The sequence below is a fragment of the Humulus lupulus genome, chromosome 2 (genome assembly GCF_963169125.1).
Source record: "Humulus lupulus chromosome 2, drHumLupu1.1, whole genome shotgun sequence".
Taxonomy (NCBI): Eukaryota; Viridiplantae; Streptophyta; class Magnoliopsida; order Rosales; family Cannabaceae; genus Humulus; species Humulus lupulus.
In genome coordinates this window covers 139099162-139107409 of record NC_084794.1, presented here as the reverse complement: position 1 = coordinate 139107409, position 8248 = coordinate 139099162, and positions in this window count along the sequence as shown.

Sequence of the window (8248 nt, the reverse complement as noted above, 5' to 3'; positions counted from 1 at the left end):
CAGCCCCTTATTTGCGAAGGTATGCCCGAGTTGTCGAGGGTATCCCCGAGACCGAGTGTAAGGGTCTCAAGAATTTTACCATGGCGGAGCTTGGGGTGACCCTTGTGCACTTCACAACTTGGGTGAGTTCATGCATCTTTCATTGGTCTTTTTTATGTTTTGGGTTCCTTGTTTGCTCACTTTTTGGCTTCCTTGCAGGCTTCTCTAGTGGCTCAATGCTTTGTAGACTTGGCCCTTGACCTATCTTCATCCAATGCTAAAAGGGATCGTCTAGTGGTCAAAGATGAATAGCATGAGGGAAAGCTTGCCGATGTCAACCTCAAGCTGGAGAAAGCCCTGGCGAAGGCCTCTTCATCATTCAAAAATAAGAAGAGAGCAGAAGCTAAAGCTGAGGTGTTGCGAGAGAAGGTCACTCTCCTGGAGGCTAATTTGGCAGAGGTTGAGTATAAGTCTGTAGAGCGTACCCTTTATGGAATGTGGAGGCAGAATCCTGGTTTTGACTTCTCCACCTTTGGTGACCATACCGTTGCCAAGGCGGTCGAGTAGAATGCTCGTGACGGGAGGCCTTGAGATTTTGTTTCTATAGTTTTTATTTTTCACTTCGATTTGGTTGTATGCTTATTCGAACCTTATTATACCGGAGAGGTTTCTCCTAGTTTTTTTCTTTTTCCTTCAGGAACTTTTTTAAGTCCTGTTGTGGTTGGTGTCGAATTTATCCTGGAACATTATCACGACTTCCTTATTATATATATATATATATATGCGATCATTTGTTTTTGTTTCTTTATGCTTGAGGTCCTTTTGATCCCACTCCTGTATGCAGAAGCCAAAGGGGTTCGATAGGTCTTTCTTTTTTCTAATAACTCGTTGATACTTTATTTGGACCATAGTATTGGTCTCTTTGGTGCACCTTGATTTTATTTGTAAGGATCTGTTGACCCTTTGGGTTCTAGCTATCCTTTTATATATTTTTGTGTGCACTTGTTATTTTTTGCGAGAAGCATCCTTCTCGTCATTATGCATAGTACTATTTTTACAAGGGTCTTTTTTAGGACCCTTTTTGGCTAGACGGCTTGGTGGCCGATCTAGGCTTATTGGTGGATGCTCTTCCTGAGGCCTTTCCTCTCGTAGAGGTATCATCCTTTATTAGGAGGTTCTTCCTATAAGACCTTTTGACCCTCTTGATGTTCATAAGGGTGGCTAATCTTCGTGAACTCAAGAGATGCCTTGCAAGGTTTTCTTCCTTATTTCCTTTTTTTATAAGCGTCTCTTTTAGGACCCTTTTTGGCTATATACTCTCCCCCCCAAGTGGTTGGCGAGATTTATCTCATCGGGCACATTGATCATTTTGCTCATGAACTTTGATAATTCCAATTGGTGATACATACACAAGAGTTAGATACGTGCTCACGTAAATGAGGAGTGTGACATGCCAATAAGAAACATATTCATTAAAAATGAGTAGAGTACATAGGTGTCTATGGAAACATTATTCTTACTACATACCAGGGCATCTAGGTTACCCCTCTAATTCATAACTGCTTTTAACGGGAGGACTCACAACTATGTTGAGGGGCTAACTATGGTAACCCTTTTGATTTATCGTACTAAAAGTGGAGCTTTACCCGATGTTCCCTCTCAGGCGCGTATGCACAACCATCGATTCTGATCTCCTCAGTAATTCTGGGGTTGAACTCACGCGGGTTTGTGCTCCTATGCACTACCATCGACATAGGTTCTGGTGGTTTTATGACTATGCGGAGGGACATGTTATAACATTCCCTTGCTTCTTTTTGTTCTCCTTTCACGCTCGCTACCCTCCAGGAGTTGGGAATTTTATGGCCAAGTGGTATACCGAGGTTATCACCTTCAATTCTCTTAGGGAGGGCCTCTCTAATACTGCATTGAAGGCCGAGGAGCAGCTTACTACGACAAAGTTTGTCATTACAATGGTCTGTCTAGGCAGCTCTCCCATGGGGAGGGCTAACTCGATTGTGCCCAGAGGTTGTATCAAGTCTCCTGTAAACCCATACAGGGAGGTGTTGTAGGGATTTAGGTTCCTGATGCCCAATCCCATCTTCTCTAAGGGCGAGCGATATAGGATGTCTATGGAGCTCCCATTGTCTACCAGAACCTGATGCACCCTCATGTTAGCCAGATGTACACTTAATACCAAGGGGTCATTGTGTGGAAAATACACACCCCGCACATCTTCTTCGATGAAGGTTATTGAGCCGTTTTCCCCTTTAAAGTTTTTCAGGTACTTTGTTTTAAGCTTAACATGAATGGGGGTGGACTTCGTCTGGATTCCTTGGCATATCTATCTATCTCCTTTCTCAATTCTCCTTTGAATCTTGGTCCTTCAAAGATTGTCCTCACCTCTCCTTGCACTTCTGGGACTACATCTTGTGCTCGTGGCGAGGGTGGTCTGTCATCTGGTCTTTCATTTTCTCTTCGGACGTATCTACCCAAGTGCCCATGTATATGAGTTCTTCAATTTCCACCTTTAAATGAGTGCATTCCGCCGTGGTATGGCCAATGTCTTTATGATACTGACAATACTTTCCGGGATCTCTCTTCATTGGTGGGGGTCTCCTAAAGGGGATCTGATTCTCGTTCGCTATGAAGATATGTTCCCTAGTATGTTTTAGGTCAGTGTAGAAGGTGTGGGATGTTTGCTTGGGGCTACCTCCATGTTTGTGCTTCCTCTGGAGGTCATCTCTTAGCCCTTCGTACACTCTTTTCTTCTTCGTGTCATTCAAACCTTTAGGGGCTGAAGGCTTGACAAGTGATGCCTTCAGGTTCTCATGGTCGTCTTCGACACGAATGTACTTTTGGGCCCATTCGTAGAAATTTTCTAAGTCAGTGACCTCCCTCTTTAGCATGTTTTCCTACAGCTTACTACCCGGGCGCACCCTGGTTGTAATGGCCATTTGTAACTCCCCACGGGTTAGGCTTCCTACTTTGGCTGCCTCCATATTGAACCTATGGATGTAGCTCTTCAGACTTTCTTCTTCTCCTTGTTTCACATTAGCAAGGCTGGTGCCTGGGATGGTGTAATCACGCATAGCATGATGTTGTTGGAGAAATTCGTCAGAAAATTGTTGCCAAGACCTGATGGACCCTGGTCGGAGTCTCTTAAACCACTTGTACGCAGGACCCTTTAACATGACAGCAAAATAGTGGCATCTGACTTTGCTAGTAATGCCCCTTAACTTCATTAGGTCATTGAACGCATCAAGATGGTATTTTGGATCTGTATTGCCCTCGTAAGGGGTCATGTGAGGCTCTTTGAAGTTGGTTGGGAACCGCACGGCTTGGATTTCTCTAATGAAGGGAGATTCGTAATCAAAATCATCATCGACAGTGTGCCCCCCAGACGCGGTGATTATCTTGCTCTGCAAGCTCCTCATCTCGGTGTCTAAGTCTTGCCTCGTTTTGTTCAAGGAGTCTCTCAAGTCAGATGGGTTGGCCTTTCCTTTCCTTTTGTCTTCTAGGGGAGCCATAGGAGGTGTGGTCCTCTCATTCGTCCTTCTCTTGTTGAGTTCTTCCCTCAAGTCATGGGGTGTTTCCCTTTAAGTGACCTTAACTTCATTGTGAGGGTTAGCGTTGTTCCCCCACTCTGATTCTTAGGCTGCTTCGCCTGTCCGGTACATTCATGTTGCTTTGGCCAAGGGGTATTGCTAGTGGAGAGTCGAATCCTCCCATCATCTACAGGGACTGTAGTTTCTCCTCCTTCATGGCCTTTTCCTTTCGCTTAGGGAGAGGCATGCTTGACTTTCCCTGTAGTAGGCCATTCAACACCTCTTGTATATTCTCTAAGATGGTTTCTAGCCTTTGATTCTTTCGGTGTAACTCGCGTATCTCCTCTTCGTAGAATCGAGTCCTAGAGCTGGAACGTATGCAATGTACCCATGGACTCTTGTTGGGCCTGCACGTTGATGGAGCCAGATCTTGCCGACCGGAGTTCGGTACCTGTGGCAGCCTTGGGGGTGGAAATGCTCCGGCACCCCTCGTAGGGGCAGCCGACGGTCCTTGACGGTTTCCATCGAGCTGAATGACTGGGGATGAAACCTCCCTTTCATCTTCAAGAGCCCTGGGCTCCTTTGGTGCATCCACATTTTTGGGTGGTGGAGGATTCCTCATGGAGGCTTTCAGCTGATCTCTGTCCAAGTGGACCTCAACCTCTCGTGGTTCTCTTAGACGCTTAGAACACCTTGGCATATTTCTCTGTAGGAATCAATAGAAGAACAGTGGCTTGACACTTATCCTTCCCACATACGGCGCCAAACTGTTGACGGTGAGAACTCGTCAATGAATTAAGGTCAGAAAATTCAAAGACTTAACCATGAACTTATGAACTTAGGAAAATTTATGGAGACTTAGAGAAAAACTGCAGAAGAGTCATGGAAGAAAACATGTATATTTCTCTTTGAATAGCCTAACATTACAAGAATTTTCCAACCCCTTAGTTTTAGGGGTGGAGGTCTATTTATAGCTTGGCTCTATTGGCCTCTGATACAAGGTGGTCCCAGGGAACATGAAGGCACTTGGTTACACTGTCATGGTAGTGGCACAGGTTGTGGTGGAGCAGCGGATCGTGGTGTCAATGCTTGTTTGTGGTCAGAGACATGCAAGTCATGCCACCACTCCTCGTAGTTCCACTACTTGCCAATCACGGATGTCAGAGTCATGCCTCTGTCATCCTCAGGGTCGTACATCCCATACACATGGGCATGCCTTGTACCTGCTGGTACTTCTTTTATTTACAAGATATAAACTCTCTCCAAGCTTCTTTACATTTTTCTAAGTAATGAAGAACATTGTGGATTCTTCATTAATATAGAAAGGATTTCCTATACATGGCCTCCACGTTGAGGCATTGTTGGGAGATAGGCCTTGCGTAGTGAGGCCCTGCTACGTATCAGCCCCGGGGCGTGGGGTTTGGAGAACCAAGCCTTCCTTATGGATGATGTGTGTAATGCCCCAAATTTTCCTAATAAGGTTTAGGACCTTGATTAGGAGGCCAGGAGGGCCATAATTGATTTATTATGTTATTAAATGATTATATGCATGTTTATGTGAATTATATTATAATATGATGATAAATGCATGCATATGAGTCCATTTTTAATTATAAGGGCATTTTGGTAATTTGGCCCGTTGAGGGTGTAATTGTGTATTTTCATGCATGTTGGAGAATTATGAATAATACCACATTATATGTGGATTTGTTCGAGCCATTCATAATGAGACGATCTTTGAATGCAAGTTATCAGTCTGGTCATTACGGGATTAGTTTCGGGGCTCGGGGTGAGTCTCAGGGTAATTTGAGGATTAGAACATTACCAGGAATTAAAGGGTAATGAGATATGATTTATTAGCATTTGAGAATATTGAGTATAACGGGAATTGGAGGGTGTTAATTATGATTAACGAAATAGGCTAGAAAGGACGGTTTTGCCCTTGGTGGCCTTAAGAGGATTTTAAATGACCTAGGGGCATTTTGGTCTTCTGACCTTAAGGATTTATATCAGTCATTAGAAGCTGTAGGAAGCTTAAGAAAATAGAGTTTCCTTCTTTCTACTCTCGTTCTCCTTCTTCTCTTCATTTCTCTTTGGATTTTGAGGCTCTTTTTGAGTAACAAAGCTAGGGAACCAAGCTTTGATAAGCTAGGGTTGTGTTCCACCATTTAAGAGGATGCTAAGCTGAGATTGAGGTGAGTTTCTGGCCATTAAAACCTTAGTTCTTGCTCTGTTTTCATTTGGTTTTTGAGTTGGAAAGTTGAGAATTCATTGGGGTTTTTGGCGAAGGTTACTTGAGTTATGAAACTTAGGTTATGTGTAGATGGTTTTTGGGTTCAATTGGGGGTTTCAATGAGATTTGGAAGCTTTATTTTCAGGTTGGAATTGGAGGATTCGAAGGAGGCTAAAACCAGGGTGAATCTATCTGGTCCTAGCGCTATAGCGCCCAAAGGGTGGCGCTACAATGCTAGCCAGGGAAAAATTCCCCTGGTTGTAACGCTAGGGCGCTAGGGGGGCAGCGCTGTAGCGCTACCCTGTTTTCTCTGATGCATATTTTGGGCACTTTTGAGGGTTTTTGGCTCAGGGTTTCAATTCCTAAGGCTCGGGATCGAATCTACTCACCATTTGGGTACAATTCGGGGTCTCGGGAGTGAGGTTTAGGTCAAGACCCTTTTATTGTTGATTTTCATTAATGGAAGTTATAATTGGTTATGACTAGGTGACCGCTAAGGGATCAAAGGATTGATCGTTCTCAAGGGTCGTTCAATTGTTATTTCTTGCTCGAACCAGAGGTAAGAAAACCGCACCCAGTATGTGATGCATGTGATGCACAAGAAACATGTGATTAGGGCATGCCATGAATGTTTAATATGAGATTGATCAGAGCTTGAGTCTCTGTGTTTGTGCATGATCCTAATTATGCTAGGAATTGTTAAGTAAGCATTCTAAATGCCCTACATTTGGATATTTGACATATGATATATGCCTGGTTGCATTACTTACTTGTGCGTGGCACTGACTCACTAGTCGGAATTGGCAATGGTGTCGGTATTAATTGTGAAGCTATGACTCACTAGTCAAGTTTGACAGTAGTATTGAGCACTGGTCACATGGTATTGACTAATAAGTCAAGAACGGTCTTAGCGTGTTTAACGCAAGCCAAAAATATTAGATCTAGTCGACATCTGCATTGAATGACTCAACTTGAGCATTAATGCCGGACCGACCTCAAGTTCGATGAAAACTAAACGCGCTTGTCTAGCCTATGGCTAGTCACTTAGAGCCAGGGCCAGAAGGCCTAGCGGATTGCATTGTCACATGGCTATGGGTGTTGAGCCCCATAGTTACTTGCTCGTCAGTCACTCATTATGGTTAATAGAACCTTAAGTGTTAAATAACTCATCTGATTAGATCTATACGCTCCATCATGGTTAACAGAACCTCAAGTGTTAAATCACTCATCTAATTAGAGCTATACACTCCATCATGGTTAACAGAACCTCAAATGTTAAATCACTCATCCGATTAGGATTGACTTAATATTCATCCATTCAGGAGGGCAGGATTCCTTATCCTGGATACCCCATCATTATCTGAACTTATTTGCATGCTTGAATAGGGCTATCATTGCTAGGCATGCACATTATGATTTTGTAACATGTTATTATTCATGAGCATATTAAGTTTTCTTGCTGGGTTTCGGCTCACGGGTGCTATGTGGTGCAGGTAAAGGCAAAAGAAAGCTGGACCATCCTTGAGTTAGAGAGCTTCGGTGACGATGTGTACATATGCGGCTGCTCGATCGCCACGGCCGAGGGTTGAAAGAGGAACTAGGGTTAAACCCTATTTTGCCGCTTAGATCGGCTGGTTGTAAATATTTTCTTGTATTTAACCATTAAATTATAGTTTTGGGATCCCAATGTATACAGTAAACATTTTAGTGAAACGTTATATCTTAACCAAAAGTTTTAACCCTAAACTGCTAATCATACTTAGATACACAATTATGGCCAAATGACTTGATTAGTGAGTTTAGCACTGTTTAAAATGCACACCGTAATGGTCCTTGAAGTTTAGGGGGTTACAATGTGCACCTTGGCGTCAAGGCATGCTCTGTCGTGTGGCTGAGTGGGGCACAAGGTGCTACTGCATGGCCGAGGTAGTGTCCGCGAGGCCCTGGCGCGAGACACAAAGGTGTGTGCGCGAGGTCTTTGGCGCGAGGCGCAGGGACGTGTCTGCAAGGCCCTTGGAGCGAGACGCATGGGCGTGTGTGTGAGGCCCTTGGCGCGAGAAACAGGGGCGTGTCTACGAGGCCCTTGGCATGAGATGTAGGGGCTTGTGCGTGAGGCCCTTGGCAAGAGGCACAGGGGCGTGTCCGCGAGGCCCTTGGCGCGAGACGCAGGGGCGTGTCCGCGAGGCCCTTGACACGAGACGCAAGGGCGTGTCCGCGAGGCTATTTCCATCCCAAACCTATTTTTTGAGGGTCATGAGGCGGGGGCCTCGTTCAAGCTGAATTTTGGTATTCACATTTATTAAATAAAGCTCCCATTTTATTGAGCGAATACAGTCAATTTTTATACTATTATCTTGAATTAAATCATCTTATATATTTATCATTATACATATACTTAATTCAAGACGACATCAATAATATTAGATCTTCTTGATAAATGATATGCGTAATTAAAAATAAATATGAGTGCAAAATATTAACTTTACTTGAT